We start from the raw sequence: 20,541 nt of genomic DNA on the forward strand, positions 1-20,541 counted from the left end.
CCTACACACATTCTTCAGAAAGTCAACGCCGTAGTACCAGCGCGCTCTGGGTACACAGTCGTGTGGCTCAGCGCAACGTGGCGGCGGTGCTGGAAGCATTTGAATCGTTCCCACGAATGCCTTCGCTTCAGATCAGTGTTGTAGAAAGAACACCAGACATCTCCAGGCGACAGGTCATGCACCGTCAGCCGAAACACTACGGGGCTGTGTGGGGAGGCACACACATAAAAAGATATGTCATGTGTGGGGCATTCATCGGCTTCTCAAGGTTTGTAATTTGGAATGATTTTTAAATTCTTATACCTTCACTTTAAAAATTTTTCCCTTATTTTAGAACAACATCCAGAGCATAAAATTTTCCATTACTAACCCCTTTTAAGTGTGCAGTACAATATTATAAATACGTTAGGCTGGGTATAGCAGCACACACCTGTAATTCCAGTACTTGGGAGGCTGAGATTGGAGGATCACAGGTTTGCAGCCAGCCTTAGCAACTCTGTGAAACCCTCTGCTACTTAGTGAGAACCTTTTTCAAAATAAAAAATAAAATAGGGCTGAGGGTCTAGCTCAGAGGTAGGATGCCCCTGAGTTCTATCCCCAGTACCACAAAATAAAATACATACATACATACATACATACATACATAATAGTGTATAACCATCACTACCATCCATCTCTAGAACTCTCTCCATCTTATAAGAATGAAAATATAATCTTCTATATATGTGTACATATGTTTGTACACACACACACACACACACACACACACACACACACACTCAGAGGCAGGCTCTCTGTCCACTAGGCTGCTATTTTTAAGTATAATCCCACTATCAATTAGCATATGAGTTTTACTGTTCCATGCAAAACTGAAACTATATTCTATTAAACAATAATTCCCCATTCACACATTCCCTGCGAGCTCCTTTCTGTCTCTTATATTGGCTACTTATATAAGTGACTGGCTCACTTTACTTGGCATAATACCTATAAGGTTCGTGCATTCTGCAGCACGTGTCTGAATTCGGCTCCCTTTTAAGGCTGTATAATAGTCCATTTTGCTTGCATGCCACAGTCGGCTCCTCTGTTCATCCCTCAGTGCATACTCGGTCCACCTTCACTTGGTCCAAAGCACCCTGATTTCTTCCCTGGATTATGGCAGCAGCCCTCCATTGCCTAAACTGGGAGGGCTTCTGCTTGCTCCCTGGGTTCAGGCTGCCCTCTGTGCTTGCGGAGGCTTGTCTGCACGGGCCACCGCTTGGAGTCTACTGCACTCTGACTTCCATTGAGCTCAGCTGACAGGGAGGCCTGGCAGGAGCCTAGACAGAGGGCTTTGAGTGTGGCCACCTCCCCTGGCCGTGTCCCTGGACCCAACAGCGCTGTTCCCTTCCAGAGGCGACCTCTGCACCCCTTCCTCCCTTTAGCCTCCGGCAGCTCCTTCCTTCCCTTGACCCGGGCTGATGAGGACGCAGTGGCTGCTGGGCCGGGCTCTCTACCGCTTTTTCCTCCATCCACACCTTCCAAGCAGCTCCTGCCTGGGCCAGCTTTGCCCAAATCGTCCACCGCGAGAGTCCCACTTCTTTCCTGCAGGCCCCTGTCTCAGCTGGGCTCCCTTCCCCCGTTGCCCCTCATCAGGCTGTTTTTCAATGCAGCGGCTAAGGGATCCCTTGGAAATATGAAGCCCCGTGGCTCTTCTGCTCCGAGGTGCCAGTGGCTGCCTACCTGACTTACGGGAAAAGACAAAGATTTTTACCATGACCTAAAAATTCTCACACCAGCCAAACTGGCGTCCTCCCTGACCTGGTCTCCTGCAACCTGCCCTGCCACACGCCGTCGCCTCGGTGGCTCCTCGATGCCCGTGGGCATGCCCAGCGTGCTCCAGCTCAGGACCTTGACCTCAAAGCTTGCAGGGCCCTGCTTCCCCCTGCAGAGCGGCTCCCCCATTTCCCTGGTATCTGTAGGTCAGGCTCTGCCTTGGTCCATTTTCTGTTGCTCTAACAGAACACCTGAGACTGGGTAGTTTATCAGGAAGAGAGTTTTGTTTTGGCTTCTAGGTCCAGAGGCTGGGAAGTCCCAGAGCACAGTTCTGGCACCTGCTTGGCCTCGTGCTGCTTTAACTCGTGCGGAGAGCAGAAGGGAAGTGGGGTACGTGAGACACTGAGGGGGTACCTGGCTTCACAGCAGCCCACTCTCGGCTAGCTAACCCCCTGTAAGCATGAGAGCTCACTCCACTCAGGAGGCCCTGTGCACATGACCCCCATTAACACCTCCCACCAAGCCTTGTCCCTTCCCAATTAAGGACATGGGGCATGGGTTTGGGGGACAAATTACATTCAAACCATAGCTAAGTCCCTGCAGGAAGAGACTTGGGTAGTGTAACTGGAAAGGCATTTAAGAGAGGGACTATTTATAAAGATGAGGGCCGGGGCCTGCGTGTCCAGGAGCCACCCCTAGACCTGCAGGACAGGGAGCGGAAGGCCGCTGAACCCTGGGAAAGCGGGCCACGCCAACAGGACTGGTCCAGGGATGGCGGTCCCATGGAAGGAGCTGGAGGGTGAGCGCCCTGCCATGGTTGGGTGTGAAATGTCCCCTGGTCTGTGCTGCTGTTGGAGGTGGTGGAGTCTCTAAGAGGGGGACCTAGCGGGAGAATGTTAGGTCACTGGGGGCTCACCTGTGAAGAGGATATTGGAACCCTGGTCCCCTCCTGTCTCTCTCTTTGCTTCTCAATTACCATGAGGTGAGCAGCTGCTCCACCACGCACCCGCCATGACGCTCTGCCTCACTACAGCCCAAAGCAACGGGGCCAAGTGAACATGGACCGAAGCCTCTGAGACCATGAGCCCAAACAAGCCTTCTCGCCTTTTTAATTGATTCTCTCAAGTTTTTTGTCATAGCAACAGAGAGCTGACTAATGCAGGTCCCCACTCCTACTCTGGCTCCCTCTGCCTTTCCTCTGCTCTATTCTATTGCCCCATTCACCCCTGTCACTGTGGCCGCTCAAGGCAGACTCCCAGGGCATGTGGAGGAGCATAAGGTCTTTACCCAGAGATAAAAAAAAATCCTTGAATTAGACAGTGATGATGGAGCACAACTTAGTAAATATTCAAGAAACCACTGGATTGCACGCTCTAACGTGGCAACTTTTATACTAACTGAATTACTTTTCTTGTCGTGTGTGTGTGTGTGTGTGTGTGTGTGTGTGTGTGTTTTACTGGGGATTGAAACCACAGGTATTCTAGTTCTGAGCTACACTCCCAGGCCCCCATTTTACTGTTTATTTAGGGTTCAATATAATGATATATCTGAGCTATACCCTTAGCCCTTTTTTATTTTGAAACTGGGTCTTGCTAAGTTGCCGAGGGTCTCACTAGTTGCTGAGGCTAGACTTGAACCTGCAATCCTCTGTCTCAGTCTCCCAAGTCCTGGGAATACAGGTGTGTGTCCCCACACTCAGCTTAATGTTTCTCTCTCTCTCTCTCTCTCTCTCTCTCTCTCTCTCTCTCTTTCTCTCTCTCTCTCTTTCTCTCTCTCTCTCTCTGGTACTGGAGATGGAACCCAGGGGCTTTCTACCCTCAGGCTACACTCCGAGACCTATTTTTATATTTTATTTGGAAACAGGGTCTCACTAAGTTGCTGAGAGCCTCACTAAGTAGCTGAGGCTGGCTTCGAACCTGTGCGATCCTCCTGTCTCAGCCTCCCAAGCGCTGGGATTACAAGTGTGTGCCACCACGCTTGGCTTAATGTTTTATTTTCAAAACAAGGTCTCACTAGGTTACTGAGACTGGCCTCAAACATGCAATCCTCCTGTTTGAAAAAAACTTTTAAGCTTGTATTTAAAAATAAATAAAAAGCTTCAAAGTCACATTTCTTTGTGTGTGTGTGTGTGTGTGTGTGTGTGTGTGTGTGTTACTGGGGATGGAACCCAGAGGCATTCTACCTCCGAACTACACTCCCAGCCCTATTTTTCTTTATTTTGAAACAGGGTCTCACTAAATTGAGGAGGGCCTCACAAGTTGCTGAGGATGGCCACGGACCTGTGCTCCTCCTGTCTCAGCCTTCCAATTACTGGCATTACAAGCGTGCGCCACCATGCCTGGCTAAAGTCACATTTCTAGTGAGTAAAACCTTCCCTGACCACAAGATGTAAAATTCTACCCACCCTGACTCCATATTCTTCTTCCCAGCATCTTAGATGCCTCCTCATCAGACACGCCCTCTGGTACGTTGTGTAGGCCTTGGGCTCACTTGCGGGCTCCTTCACTAGAGTCTGACCTTCACAAGGGGCAGGGACTCTGCTCTGTCTTGTCCCTGGCTGCACTTCCAGCTCCTCCTGGAATGATGCCCAGCACAAGTAGGTAACTATGTATGAAATGAGCCAGGCATGGAAAGCTAGCTGCTCTGGTTGGAGGCTTTGAACAGGTGTCCCAGGACTCTGGAAAACTGGAAACTGCCAGGTGGTCATGTGAATGCATTGGTTTCTTTTCTTTTATATTCTTTTCTCCTCCTCCTCCTCCTGCTCCTGCTGCTCCTCTTCCTCCTGCTCCTCCTCCTCCTTACTGGGATCACAGGTGTGCAGCCCTGCACTCAGCGCTGACTTCCTCTTGCAACACCTGGAACATTACAGAGGGCACCTACAGTATTTGTACATCCGTGTCCATTCAGCCTTATTCACAACAGATAACGGAAGAAAGCCAAGGGTCCCTCATGGATCCAAGTGTCAATTGATGAAGTATAGTAAAGGGTGAAAGTTCCTTATGTGAAACGTTTGGGACTAAAAGTGTTTTGGGTTTCAGTTTTTATTATTCAGCTATGTTTTCATAGACTTTTCTGGTTGAGTATCCTTAATCAGAAAATTTAAAATCTAAAATGTTATGAAATCCAGGAGTCTTTGATCTTGGGCCATCATTTCCAATTCTAATTTTGGGACTAGATTCACCCTTAAAAAGGTATCCAGACCAGAGGTGGTAGCATAGGCCTATAATTCCAGTACTTGGCAGGCTGAGACAGGAGGATCACAGGTTGACAGCCAGCCTCAGCTACTCAGTGAGGACCTCCACAACTTAGTGAGACCCTGTTTCAAAATAATAAAAAATAGGGCTGGGGGTGTAGCTCAGAGGTAGAATGCCCCTGGGTTCAATCCCCAGTACAAGAAAGAAAGAAAGAAAGAAAGAAGAGAGAAAGGAAAGAAAGAGAGAGAGAAGGCAGGCAGGCTAGTGGTGTAGTTCAAAAGTAGAACAACCCTGTGTTCAATCACTCGTACTGCCAAGAGGGTGGGGGTGGGGGGAAAAGAAGGAAAAGTGGCAGGAAATCTTTTCTTCTGCGACAGCACAGATGAACCTTGAGGGCATTTTGGTGGGTAAAGTAAGCTAATCACAGATAGATTAATACTGCCTGGTTCCTCTTAGGTACCAGGGCCGTCCTAAGCACAGGGATAGAAATCAGAAGGGCTACGGTGTGTGTGTGTGTGTGTGTGTGTGTGTGTGTGTGTGTGTGTGTGTGTGCGCGCGTGTGTTAATGGGCAGAGTTTCAGTTTGGCAAGATGAAAGGTGTACTGGAGATGGACTGCCGAGATGCTCGCAACACAGTGTGACTATTTACTATCTCTGAGCTGAACACTTAAAAAATGGCTTCGATATACATTTCATGTCATGTGTATTTGCAATTTTTTTTTAAGTGTGAAAAACCAGGGAGGGCACAGACAGCCCCCAGGAGCCCGGCCCTGCCGCAGCCCCGAGGAGCTCCCCGGTTTGCAGACACCCATCAGGGCAAAATGCTAGTTCTGCCAGATTCCAGACTTTGAAAGGAAGAGCACGTTTCCAGAGTCCTAACCCCTTTAAATCATGGCGCTGCCAATTTTCACTCTTGACAAAGGATAAGGAAGGGGCAAAAAAGGGTGTGAAGCCAAACACCCCGTCCGCTCCAGCCTGGCCTCCCTACGAGGGCCGCAGCGCCGCCCGGATCCAGGTAAGAAACAAGCAGTCCCTGCCATCAGCCTAGATCTGCGGGCGGGCACAGGCCGCGGACAGCAGCCTCTGGCTTGTCCCTTCTACCCGCGAGTCTGAGGCACCCGGAGGCCCCGGAGCAGAGGGCGGCGGGCTAATTAGAGGTAGAGGCGGCCCAGGCAGGAAGCAGCTGGAGCAGAGGCTGTCTGCCAAGCGCGCTCCCCGCGGGGACTGCAGGGCTATAAATACCTGGAAGGTAACCTGTTAGAGGAAAGGGGCGCGCATGCGCACCTGGGAAGAACCCGGAGAGACCGAGGCCGGAGCAGTGGAGGGAGGCGGCCCTGGGGGAGTAAGGAGGCGGGGGCGGCCCCAGTGAACTTCCACAGAGCTCTGCTGGGAGGCAGGAGCAGGGAAGCCAGCCTCCAGCCTCCAGCCTCCGAGGAAAGGCTTTGAGAGGGAAGACAGAAATGGGATGTGGAGACACACGCCTGTAATCCCAGCACTTGGGAGGCTGAGACAGGAGGATCGCACAGTTTCGAAGCCAGCCTCAGCTACTGAGTGATGTTCTCAGCAACTTAGTGAGATCCTGTTTCCAAATAAAATGTCATGGCCTTCTTTTACACCGTGCCCCACTCCCCTAAAGAAACCTCCATATCCCCCTATTTGTGCTTTCTATTTGAATACCTTCTCTACAAAAAGGAATTGAGGAAGAGATTCCCATCCCATAATTTATTTTTAGGACAGATGACCACCCTGTCACAAACCCACAAGTGAGCCACCATGTGGCCCAGGCATTGAGCTGTGTCACCTGGGGCCCCAGGACCAGACTCAGACTGGGCAAGGGATGTTGGCCATGCCCAAGACCAACCCACAACTCCTCCGTGGTGCATGGGTGATGGCAAGGCTCCTGCCTGACCATGTGGGCTGAGCCGCAGGGCAGTGGAGGGCAGAGAGCCTTGGCCCCTGAGGGCGGCTGGCATCAGCTGTGTGACTCTGGGCAGGACACGCCCCCCTCTGGGCCCGGCTTCCTCGGAGGGCTGGGTGGTCAGAAGTCTAGGCACAGGACCTTGGCAAATGCGCCCACTGCAGGCAGCCTGCACCTAAGAGGCCTTTGTGTTCGCCTGACTCTGCTGAGTCACGGTCTGCCTCCTACCCCCTGGTGCGGGGGACCCACACAAGTGGCCACTGTGGCCACACAGGACATCAGCGGACAGTCAGCCATGCGAAGAGGAATCTTGGCTCTCATCAGTTAGCCTTTTAACTGGGATAACTAGGGTAAGCATGCCGGGTAAACGAGGATCCACATTCGCCTTGCAATCTTACTCATGTTAGAAGTTTGCTTGACACACGGCAGAAAATCTGAGCGCTGGGGCTGCGTATGGAGTGGTGGAAGCCATGTTGGTTCCTAGAAAACAAACTAACTGTCCCCAGGCAGCTCTTCCTGTGGAGCTGGGATCACTCCTGGCTGAGAAAGGGGGATCCGAGAGGACCAGGGAGCCCTCTGGGCCCCCAATGGGGCAGGAAGGAGAAGGAATCCTGGGAGAGTCCTCTGGAAACCGGAAGACCCGCCAACTTCCCTCTGGCTCCCTAGTTCACCTTAAGCTTGTGCCTTTACAGCCACATAAGGTGAGAACCCCAAGGAGATGGGGGCACCGCCTGGGACAGTCCCTGCAGTAATGTCGGGGTGAGCTGCTGGCCAGGCCGCCAGGACCCAAGGAAAGTCAGTCCACAGGCCACACCTCTGCCTGGGCCTGAAAGATGGCACAAATAAACACAGACTCATCCAGCCATATCCTGGCGGTGTGATTCTCAAAGCTCAGGCTTTATCATTAAAAATGCCAAAGCCGAGCCGGGCATGGTGGCGCACGCTTGTAATCCCAGTATTTGGGAGGCGGAGACCAGAGGATTGCGGTTCACGGGCAGCCTCAGCTACTTAGTGAGGCCTTGTTTCAAAATAAAGAATAAAAAATAGGGCTGGGGGTGTAGCTCAGAGGTTGAATGCCCATGGGTTCCATCCCCAGACCTGCAAAAAGATAAAGAAAAAATGCCAAAGCCATAGTTGAGTGTGGTGGCATGTGTCTGTAACCCTGGTACTTGTGAGGCTGAGACAGGAGGAGCACAGGTTTGAGGCCATCCTCAGCAACTCAGTGAGACCCTCAACAACTTAGCAAGACCCTGTTTCAAAAGAAAAAGGGATGGAGGTGTAGCCCAGGTGTAGATTGCTTTTGAGTTCAACCCCTAGTACTACACAAACAAATATACAGACAGACACACACACACACACACACACGCACACACACGCACACACACACACACACACGCACGCACACACTTGTAAATAAATGAATGAAAAGATGCTGGGGGTGGGGTAGAAGCTGGAAGTTGTGGCACATGTCTATTATTCCAGCACTTGGGAGGCTGAGATAGGAGGATCACATGTTCATGGTCAATCTCAGCAATTTTTTTTTTTTTTTTTTTTTTTTTTGGTGTTACTGAGGGTAGAACCCAGGGCTTTCTACCTCCAGGCTACACTCCCAGACCTATTTTATATTTTATTTGGAAACAGGGTCTCACAAAGTTACCGAGAGCCTCACTAAGTAGCTGAGAGTGCTGGGATTACAAGCGTGCGCCACTACGCCCGGCTCAACCTCAGCAATTTAAGTGAGGCTCTTAGCAACTTTGTGAGAGCCTGTTTCAAAAAATTTTTCTTTAATTTTTTATTGGTGCATTGCAGCACTGCAGTCATATATCTTTTTTTTTTTTTTTTTTTTTTGGTGGTGGTGGTACTGGGGTTCCTGGAAGCCCTTCTATCTCCGGGCTACACTCCAAGACCTATTTTATATTTTTTTATTTGGAAACAGGGTCTCTTAGGCCAGCACGGCTTGCTTCGAACCTGCATGATCCTCCTGACTCCGCCTCCCAAGCGGGGATTACAAGTGTGTGCCACCGCACCCGGCCAGTCATATATCTTAATGGAGTACAAGATGGTGGAGGCATACATGCACACATCACCCAACTAGCCAGACCCTACCCAATTCCCACCCACTTTCTTCCCCCTCCTTCCTTCTCATGTTTGGCTTAGTGATTGATCTGATAAGTCTGTGAATGTACATCATGTACATTAGGGAATGTCCCTCTTCTTCCCTCCCATTCCCCTCGGGTTGCCTTATTTGCTCATCTATGGTTTCTCCTTCTTTATCTAAAGTTCCTCTTATGATCCTTTTTCTCCCTGGCTTCTGCATATCAGGGAAAGCATCCGATTTCTCACTTTTTGTGACTAATTTCACTTAGCATAACGTTCTCCAGTTCCATCAATTTCCCTGTAAATGACGTAATTTTGTTCTCCTTTATGGCTGAGTAAAATTCCATTGTGTACATATAGTTTTGTAATCCATTATAAAATATATGTAATTGATCTATTGACAGACATCTTGGCTGGTTCCTTAGTCTGGCAATGGTGAATTGTGCAGCTCTGAACATAGATAGGCATGCATTAGTTTGGTAGTTTGGTTTCCATTCTTTTGGGTAGATACCCAGAGGTGGTATTGCTGGATATATACTGTCGGTGTCAGCTGGTATAAACAAGGGCAAGTTGTGTTGTATTCAGTGGTGACGGCTGAGTGAGGAGGAAGGTGGTGAAGTAGTCAATGCCAGAAGAGGGTCAAGTAGCAGATAGGAGATTGAACACAACGAGCGTTGGAGTTTAGTAAGGTAATCTATAGTAGAGGTTAGAGAAGTTAGAGATAGTAAATATGTAATAGAATTCCAGTAACCAACGTAGAGTATTTACATTGATAAGAAGGAGATTTAAAATAAGACAAGAAAAAAAAAAGAAAAAGAAAAGGGATGGAGAGAAGAGAGTAGACACGTAGACGGGAAGAAGCTTGTGAAAGGGTTGGGGAAGAAAGTAAACAACAGGCACGCACACACAAATAACAAAAACAAAATAAAACATCTTTTCAAGTCGTTGGTTTTAGCTGGGGGTCTGGAGGCCGCAGGCCGGCAGTCCAATGCGGCCAGGCAAGATGACGCCGCCAAGGTGCTGGCGGCCACGGCCATTGGCGGTGGGCAGTGCTTTTCTGCTCTCTGATCTGCCTTCTAGCCTTATTTCCAATGCCTTTCAATTCTTGGTGCTCTGTTCAAACTTATGTTGCTTTCTTTCTTTTTTCAAGACGCTGTTATCACAGCAATAGAGATCAAATGTCTGCAGGACTGATGTGTGCTGCTCCTCTCAGTTGCCATCTTCCTGGAAGTCCTGTTTCAAAATTTAAAAAGAAAAATAAAAGGGCTTGGCATGTAGCTTGGAGGAACAATGCTGCTGGGTTCAATCCCCAGCATGCATGCACGTGCGTACACACACACACACACACACACACACACACACACACACGCAGTCTAACCCAGTGGCCATAGGGTGTTGTCATGCCCAAGGATGTGGTTAGGCCCTGACACTTATTCCTGGTGTGATCTTGGGCCTGACACAGTCAGTCTCTCCAGTCAGGATTCAAGGGAGAGGCTGCAGACAGGACTCCCAGTCTACCCGGGACGCTGTGGTTCCCCTGATCTGGGGCTGTATATATATATATATTCTCTTTCTTGATACTACATTATTTTTGTGCTTTTAATTAATATTGTTTCACCACCTCGGGTGCAGAGAATTCCCTGGGATGTGTTACTTTAATATTACGGATTTCGTACGTTGAGGTTGGATTTTCTTGCGTTTCAATTATTTTCACATATTAAACCGTCTTGTACTTTTGATTGTGTGAGGGGTTCTGTTTCACCCGAGGATCAGAACCCGCTCGGCAGGACACCCTTTGATCTGCTTCCTCCAGCTGCGCTCTGCCGGCCTCCATTCAGATGATTCAACTACTGACGACATTAGAACCTCCATGATTGATATTTCACCTTCAGGCCGCGTCGCATTGCCTGAGGTTGTGGGGGACATCGCAGATCCAAGCCACGACACAGGGTGAGTGTGTAAGAAAAGGACAGTCACGTGGGGAAGGGCGCTGGGCTCCAGGGGAACTTGTGTGCTCATTTTGAAGGAAGCAGGTAGATGCACTCCCTGGAGTATTATACAGTGATGACAAATAACAGGTTAGATATATGTGTGGCAGCAGGGATAAAAATTGAAAATGTGTTATTTGGTGAGGGAAAAACAGAATCAGATTCATAACACAATGCCATTGACACAAATTAAAATGTATACTTGGGGCCAGACAAAGATTTCTTTTTAAAAATTTTTTTGGTGGTACTGGGGGTGGAACCCAGGGGCTTTCTACCTCCGGGCTATACTCCCAGACCTATTTTATATTTTATTTGGAAATAGTGTCTCACTAAGTTACTGAGAGCCTCACTAAGTAGCTGAGGCTGGCTTCGAACCTGTGTGATCCTCCTGTCTCAGCCTCCCAAGTACAGGGATTACAAGCGTGTGGCACCATGCCCGGCGACAAAGATTTTTTAAAATGCAAAAACTACTACTAATAAGGGGAAATAGTAGCTTCCACTTCAATAAAATGAAGAACATTTGTAATAGTGTCAGAAGACACTTTATTTTGTGTGTGTGGTGCTGGGTTTTGAACTCAGGGACATTTTACTTCTGAGCTACACCTCCAGCCCAATTTTTTATTCTTTATCTTGAAACAGGGTCTCACTAAGTTGCAGAGGGTATCACTAAGTAGCTAAAGCTGGCCACAAACCCAGATCCTCCTGTCTTGGCCTCCCAAGTACTAGTATTACAAGCATGCACCACCACACCTGGCAGGAGACACTATTAAGAGACTGAAAAGGCCAAGCTGGGTGTGGTGGTGCACACTTTTAATACCAGTATACTTGGGAGACTGAAACAGGATCATGGGTTTAAGGCTAGCCTCAGAAATTTAGCTAGGCGCTTCACAATTTAGTGAGATACTGTTTCAAAATAAGGAAATAAAAAATAGGCCTGGGGGTGTAGCTCAGAGGTAGAATGCCCCTGGGTTCCATTCACAGTACTGCAAAAACATAAAAAATAAAAATAAAAATAAAATATAATGCTCCTGGGTCAATCCCTAGTATCACAAAGAGAGAGCCAGAGAGCCAGAGACAGAGAGAGAAAAAGAGAGAGATAGAGACAGACAGAGAGAGAAAGGAAAAGACAAAAAGTACATAGAAATAAGGTATTGCTCCTGGTAGTCAAAAAATGATTCATGTGATAATATAAAAAGCACTAAAAATATAAATATAGTAAAGCAAATACCTCAGTTTTAAAATGGGCAAGAGCCGTCGTGGTGGCGCACACTTGTAATCCCCGTGCTTGGGAGGCTGAGACAGGAGGATTGCACAGGTTCAAAGTCAGCCGCGCTGGCTTAAGAGACCCTGTTTCCAAATAAAAATATATATAAAAAAATAGGTCTGGGAGTGTAGCCCGGAGGTAGAAGGGCTTCCAGGAACCCCAGAACCACCAAAATATAAAAATAAAAAAAATAAAATGGGCAAAAAACTTGACCAGACATTTCACAGAAGACCATCTATGAATAACCAAAATACACATCTATAGAATACACGCTCAACAACTTTCGTTATAAGAAGAGTGCAGATGAAGATCATAGTGAAGCCCTCCTACCACCAAGATGGATACAACGTAAAAGGCTCAGACTATCTTGCTTGGCAAGGATGCATCTCCTTGGAACCCACGATTTTCCTGGAGGGATTATCAAATGGCACCACAGGAGCATGTGAGGGAGGGGAGATGTCTGTTACCCCTTGACTCCTGGAAATAAAGCAACTAAACATTTTGAGGTGCGTGCCTGCGGGGCCGTCTGAGCTTCTCTCTCAGGGGTGTGAACCCACAAGGAGAACTGCGAGTTGTGGGGTGAAGAAATAAATAAAGAAAGAAAGAAAATTTAAAAAGGTCCTTGTCCAAAACAATGACAAAGGTTTGTATGAACTAAGAAGTATAATTAACTCAACTTCTGTGTACTCAAGGTGGGGGAACAAAAGAGCAATAGTGGCAGAATAGTGGGGGTGGAAGCTAAGGCAGAAAGCACACGGCTCTCGGGACTTGAACCAAAAGAGCAGAGAGGGTCCGTGGCTCACATCCCGCCCCTCGCCCTCAGCCCGCGTATCCGTCAGTTTCACATCACTGTAATGAAATGCCCGACACGAGCTACTTATAAAGTAAAGATGGGTTATTCTGGTTTGTGGTTCTGGCTGTTCAAGTTCAAGCACGACGGGGCTGTTGGTTTGGGCCTCCCTCTGGTGAGGGTGGACACCATGGCAAGAGCACAGGTCAGAGCAAGTTCACATCGCCAGCAGGAGGCAGAGAGAGATGGAGGCCTCAGCCCTCCAGGGAACCTCCGTGACCTAAGGACCTGCCGCTAGGCTTAGTCCGCTTTTCCATCCCTGTAACCAAAATACCCAAGTCAGCAACACAGAGGAGGAAAGGTTTATCTGGGCTCAGTTTCAGAGGTTTGTGACAGGCTGACGTCGTGGTGGCTCAGCATGTGTGGAGGAGAGCAGCTCATCTCATGAGAGCCAGAGCGAGAGAGAGGGAGAGAAGGGACCAGGGGCAGATGTCCTCCCAAGCCACGCCTCATCTGCCTAAGTTACTACCCAGCAGATCCATCAGAATTAGTCATTCTTTAGCTGGGCGTGGTGGCACACACTTGTAATCCCAGTGCTTGGGAGACTGAAACAAGAGGATCACAGGTTTGCAGCCTGTCTCAGCTGCTTGGACCCTGTTTCAAAATAAAAAAGAACAGGGCCATAGCTCAGAGGGAATATCCCTGGGTTCTCTCCCTAGGTCTCCCCTCACATATAATTGATTAATTCTTCAGAGGATTTATCCACTGGTGAGACTAGAACCTTCATGGTTCAGTTATTTCACCTCTGAACATGTTTATATTGCCAAACACGAGCTTTTTCAGAGGACCTTTCATATCCAAACCAGAACCACATACAGGGGACACACATTCAGACCGTAGCAGCCCATTACCGAGAGCAGGCTCAGAGTCAAGATGGAATCTATGAGAGTGACAAGTGAAAATAACTGTTTCCAAGTCTGACCATTCAAAGTCAAAGCTTCTCACTCTGCCAAAGACCCGACACTTAACCCAAACTAAACCATGTCCATGCATTTATAGTTACCCTCACCCCCAAGTCCAGCTTGGAAGACACTCACGCAGCCAACTTCAAGTGCCGTTTGGATTCTCCAGGTAAGAACCTGTTGTCACTGGCCAATGGGTCAGAATCCTGATGTCTGTTCAGAAACATTCTTGCGTACCACCAGCGACAGTCCCCAGGGGGACAACTGTTGGTCCAGAAGGGACCTCACTTTGTGGGATTTCAGTAACATAGTTGTTTTGAGTAGAATTGTGTGCCCTCTCCCATTCATACGTTGGAGTCCTGGCCTCTGGGACCTAAAAATGTGACCATATTTGGAAACAGGGTCCTTGGAGATGCCATTAGTCTAGTTGGATGGGTCTCTCATCCAAGATGACTGGTGACCTCACAGGGGAAGTCTGGACACAGCACAGAGGGAGAGCAGCATGTGGAGAGGAAGGCAGAGATTGGGGCCAATGCTTTGCCAAGCCAAGAACTGTCAAAGATCACCAGCCACAGTCAGGCATGGTGGCACACACCTGTAATTCCAGTAACTGGGAGGACCACAGGTTCAAGCCAGTCCCAGCAACTTAGTGAGCCCCTCAGTGACTTAGTGAGACCCTGTTTCAAAATAAAAAAGTATATATGAAGGGCTGAGGGTATAGCTTGGAGGAAGAATGCCCCTGGGTTCAATCCCTAATAGCCCCCCAACAAACCCCAGGAAACCCCAGCCACTAGGACAGAGACTTGGAGCAGGTTCTGCTTCTCCGGCCTCAAATGGAACCCACCTGGCTAACACCTCCATCTTGGACTTCCGGCATCCAGAACTGGGAGACAGTCGGTTTCTGTTGTTTAAGGCCCAGCTGGTGGCACTTTTGGGAGCTTCCCCAGGAAAGTGAGGTCCTGAATTGCCTCCTTTCTTGGCAACAGCCCTCCCTTTCAGGAGGAAAAAGTCCAGGGTTGTTCTCTGCAGCATGGAGGTGGCTTCCAGGGAGCAAGCAGAATACTTGGAATTGCTTTACAGAACTGAAGTGGACAGCAGTGGTGTGGGGCGGGTCACGCGAGGTGATGCAGTGAGGCCGTCTCTCTGGCGGCAGAGCATCCGGGTGGGCACAGCTGGCAGGAGCCCCAGGGGACGAGGCTCAGGGGGCTCCAGGTGGAGTCAGCAGAGGCTGCCCAGAAGATGCCAGGCTCTTGGAAGCAGGCTGTGAAGTGTGTGTCTTAGTGTGCACATGTGCAAGTGTGTGTGAATGAGGCCAAATATGTGCACAAATGTGTGTTTGTGTTTGTTCTAAAGAGACTGAGAAATTAAAAAGAAAGGAAGGAAGGAAGGAAGGAAGGAAGGAAGGAAGGAAGGAAGGAAGGAAGAAAGGGAAAGAAAAAGAAAGGAGAGAGACCAGGGGCAGGGGGTAACTGGTCCTTTAATGAATCCCTCAACTCCTCCTTCCTCCCCTCCTGGGCTTGCTGTGAACCTTCCTTAATTAATGCCTGTGGAACGCTTTCAGATGCTGGGAGGAGAAGCAACATCTTTATAAATAAACACAGACTTCTGGAGGTTGACTAATGTCTTAGCCCTGGGGAGGGCGGTGAGCTGAGCTGTGCTGGGGGAAGGGACACTGGGTGGAAGGAGGCAGCTACCAGAGAGACTTCCGGGTTTGGGGCCTGGGTCCGCCTTAACCAGTTGCCTCTCAGCCAGGTTCCCGGCTGTCTCTGGGCCTGTCTCCATTAGCGAGCTAGATGCGTTGGGTCTTGGCCTGGTGGGTTCCTCTCTCGGGCTCACATTTCACGTATGCCTTTGGTTCAGGCCGTAGAGTTGAGTCAGGCTGGGCACAAAAGGGCATTTGAGGGAAGTGGGCAGTCGCCATGCTGCAGCTCCTCACCGGAGATGCGCTTCTCAGCCTAGAACCAGCCGTGCTGTGTCGATGTGGAGGTGGAAAGTGGAAAGCCGCACTGCTGGGCTGTACCTGTCAGCAGGTGGTGGAGACAGAAAGCAATAGCCATTCTCTTGGGACTGATGGCCACCTTTGGCAGTGACTTCCTGACCTCACATCTTAATCAAAAAGCAAGGACCCAGAAGGAGAAATGGGGCTGGGTGTTGAAACTGGAAGAAAGCATATCTGGCACAGCCTTGATTATACAGAGGAAATCCTGGCTCAGAGCGTTGACGTAACTTGGCTGTCCTCACATGCAGCAGTCGTGACCGAGCCGACCCCAGAACACTGGCTCCTGGCTTAAGGGAGAGCTACTTTTCTGCAGCCTGATTTCTTTTAGGTGCTTAGTCTACACCCCTGGGCAGAATGTTTGGCTGGATGGTCACAGTGATATATGTAATGACCATGTGCCCCATGTCATGGTTTGGGTATACAGTATCCCCTGAAAAAGCTCATGTACTGGCAACACAAAAGTGTTCAGAGTGAAAGAATTGGATCAAGTGGACTCTCACCTCATCAGTGGGTGCATCCATGATGGTGAGTAACTCAAATGACTTGCTGGGTGGCTCTATAGGCAGGTAGGGGGAGGCAGGAGGACGTAGGTCACTGGAGGTGTGGCCTTGGGGGCTACGTGTGCCCCTCAACCCATCCCTTGCTCCCTCTCTCTGCTCTGGCCTTCATGATGTGAGAGCAGCGCCCGTCCTGTGATGTCACTGTCATCTTTGCTTTGGAGCTGGCCCTGTGGCTGAAGCCCCTGGGACCGTGAGCCCCAATAAACCTTTAAGTTGTTCTTGCCTGGTATTTTGGTCACAGTAATGGGAAAGCTGACCAAAAGACCCTATTTTTCAAGGACAGTCCAAGTTTATCTTATTGTCTGGAGGAATTACTAACAATTCACATTCAGAAGTTAGGATGAATTATGTGGTCATCAAACTGATGGACAACAGACAGGATGGCATTGAGAAACAGGTCTTGAATCTCCGGCACCCCTGACTTGTAGAATGGAAAAGACCTCTATTCACTGCAAAATCCCTTCAAAATTGTTCAGTAGGCTTCAGCTGAAAATCATGCTGTAGAGAAAATAAATTGTTTTTTGGCCATACCTCAGCCCTTTTTATTTTGAAACAGGGTCTAAGTCACTGAGGCTGGCCTCGAATCTACAGTCCTACCCTCTCAGTCCAAGTACTGCCTGGGCATACAGGGATTCAACAGCTATGTTGGTCTTGTGAACCCTTAAGTTGTGTAAGTACTAGGTGTGTTGTGAAAAGACAAGCCTAGCATGGCCTTGCAGACAGGTGGCAGGGGGTGAGAACGAGTCTCAGGAGCTAAGCTTCTGGATGGTGAATGCACCCTGTACTCAGCTGTACGGGGGCCATGTAGACTCTGTCGTGGGACCTATAGGCTTCCTAGACTTGTTACTCAGCATCTCTAAAGCTGGGGCTCCCGCCGCTCTCCCCACGTGTCCCTTTCAGAGTCTGCCTAGCTCCCAGCTCTACCTTGACTTTCCCCCAGATACTTGGTCCCCAGACTACCAGGGAAATTCATAGATTTTGGCTTACATCTCTGGGTCCCCACCCCAATTCTTTTGCCTGTTTAGAACATCTTTTACTTCCTTCCTGCCGTGCCCTTAGCCAACTGGTTACGGTTTGGGTTTCTTATGTTTCCTTTCTTCAGCATCTCTGGGGGCTTGGCTCAAGCTATGCTCAGAGCTGGCTCCGAGCCAATGCACCATCTACCCTGCCCAGCCCCCGGAGAACATTAGTTACCAACTGAGATCTGCTTTTCGCCTCCCCTCTGATGTTTTAAAAACACATTCTGCACGCGCAGTTTTTATTTGTGTACTTTTCTCAAAGCCCTGAGCTGCTGGGAGGCATTACTCATAACTCAATTTGGTGAAACTCTATCTGGATACCCAAGACTGAGTTAAATATACCAAGGATTTGTATCTGCCTCTCTCACTCCCCTAATTGTAAAAGGGAGTGGGGAGCAGCATTGGGAATCTGGAAATCAAGTATTCAGCAAAATGCTGGGGAGGCTCACCAATATGTGCAAGCAGCCAGCTCCACATGATGAGGCGTTGCTACAACCTGCTGGCTGCAAATGATAAATTTAACCTCAGCCATGACTCGACATTCTGAAGCTGGGAGGAAACTGATTGCTTTGAAAAGAGGGAAAGAGGCGATGTCCGGCTAGGGCAGGCACCGTTGGAAAAACAGGTTCTCACTCTAAGTAGGATTGAGCAGCCTCTTTATCCATGCAGTCTGGAGACCTCATTCCTAAGCCTTCCTCTCCCCTCCCCTCCCCCTGCACACAAAGAGCTGTCCTTACAGCTCAGTTCCAAGTGACTTACCTTCCTCGCCTCTGCACTGACATATGGTTGAACTAAAGTGAAGCCTGATGCTCAGAGTACTTTTCCTTCTTTCTTTCTTTCTTTCTTTTTCTTTCTTTTTCTTTCTTTCTTTTTTCTTCTTTCTTTCCCTCCCTTCCTTCCTTCCTCCCTTCCCTCCTTCCTTCTTTCTTTCCTTCCTTCCTTTCTTTCTTTCTCTTTCTTTTTCCCATGGTGCTGGGGATGGAACCCAGGGGCATTCTACCTCCGAGCTAAACCCCCAGCCCAATTTTTTATTCTTTATTTTGAAACAGGGTCACACTAAGTTGCAGAGGGCCTTCTTAGGTAGCTGAGGTTGTCCGTGAGCTGTGATTACGAGCATGCGCCACTACGCCCTGCTCAGAGTACTTGTTTCTGACACGGGGCCTCCCATCCTTAGTATCACACTCACCAGGGAAATGGGCGAAGGCCCTTGAGTGTCTGTGTCAGAGTCAGCCTGCTCAGTGGGACACGCTACCTCAACTTTTCCTAGAAAAGTCACCCTAGAAAATAACAAGCTGGTGAGAGAATGTGGAGAGATCGCAACCCTTGTGCACTGCAGGTGGAAGGTAAAATGGTAATGGTGCAGCTGCTAGGGCAATTTCTCAAAAAACTACGTTGGGATTACCATATGATCCAGCAATTTGCCTTTTGAGTACATACTCCAAATAATTCAAAGCAGGGTCTCAAAGTGCTATGTGTATACCTACCTCCATAGAAGTATTATTCACAACAGTCAAAAGCGGAAGCAACCCAAGTGTAACTGGTGGGTGAATGATACAAAATGTAATACATACATATGAGAACTGAGAGACAGGCTGCAACATGGATGGTGGGGCATTGTGCTGTTTTCTTTGTAGCACCCAAGAGGCCTAATGTACTCAATAGCTGTTATTTCTTTAGGAGGAGAGGCACTTTCTTCTCTAATTTGCACCCTTCCTGTTCCAGGGTAAAAAAGCAGAGTCCTGTCTGTCATGGGCAATAAAAAGAGCAGGGAAACCTAGCCTAGTAGTGCGTGCCTGTAGTCCAAGTACTTGGTAGGCTGAACCAGAATGATCGCAAGTTCTAGGCCAGCCTCAGCAACTTAGCAAGACCCTTGGAAACTTAGTGGGACCCTGTTTCAAAATATAAATAAAAAGGTCTCAATAGTAGAATGATCCTGGGTTCATTCCTCAGTACTTAAAGGGGGAATAAAAAGCAGGGATGAGGTTGAAGAAATTTACCAGCTGCAACAATTTGTGCCCTCATGGGAGACCCTGCAGCCTGGCAATATTGTGCCTTGGGCCTATCTCTTGAAAGGGCTTGAAGAAGTCAGTTTTAGGTGGCTGAGTTTTTGCAGGGCTAAGTATACACAAGGCAGTTCTTGAAGAAGCTAACAAGTTTCTCTAATGGTGCGATGATTGTCATGCCTGAGCTTCTAAATGGGGAGACTGAGGGAGACCGAGCAGTGTGTGTCTCCAGAACAAGGTTCTACAAGTCCTATTGAGTAGCACTGCCTTCTCTGGCTTTGTAAATAAAATGGTGCTTGCCGAAGTTTAGACCTTTTTTTGTGTGTGTGTATGTGGTACTGGGGATGGAACCCAGGGGGCATTCTACCTCCGAGCTACACACCCAGTCCCATTTTTTTAATTCTTTTTTATTTTTTGAAACAAGGTCTCATTGAGTTGCGAAGGGCCTTGCTAAGTAGCCGGGGCTGATCCTGTGGTCTCCACCTCCTAAATGCTGGGATTACAAGTGTGTGCCAGCCTGCCTGTCTGAAGTTTAGATCTTAAATGTTCCCCAAAGGCATATGTGTTTGGCCTCCAGACAGTGGTGCTGTTGGGAGGTGGTGGAACCTTCAGGAGTGGGAGGAAGTGAGGTCATGGGGGCGTGGCCTTGAGCAGATTTCAGGACTCTAGGATTTTGGCTTTTTGCTTTCTGCTGCTCCACCATCAATCTTGCTCCAATGCACACTGTAGTCCTGAAGCAACATAGCAGCCAAGAGACCATGGACTGAAAGCTCTGAAATCACGAGCCCAAACAAGCCTTTCCTCCTTCAGGCTGATTTATCTCAAGGAGAAGATGGCTGTTAGTCACCGTGACAATTTGCAGAAAGGTGTTACGAGCAGACCAATCTCTTCCCCAAAGCCCCACCTCTGAACACTGCTGCACTGCGGTCGAGCCTTCAACATGTGAGCCTTTGGGGAACATTCCAGATCCTAAGTCTAACAACAGTAAAGTG

Source organism: Muscardinus avellanarius (assembly GCF_963383645.1).
Source record: "Muscardinus avellanarius genome assembly, chromosome: 11".
Classification (NCBI taxonomy): Eukaryota; Metazoa; Chordata; class Mammalia; order Rodentia; family Gliridae; genus Muscardinus; species Muscardinus avellanarius.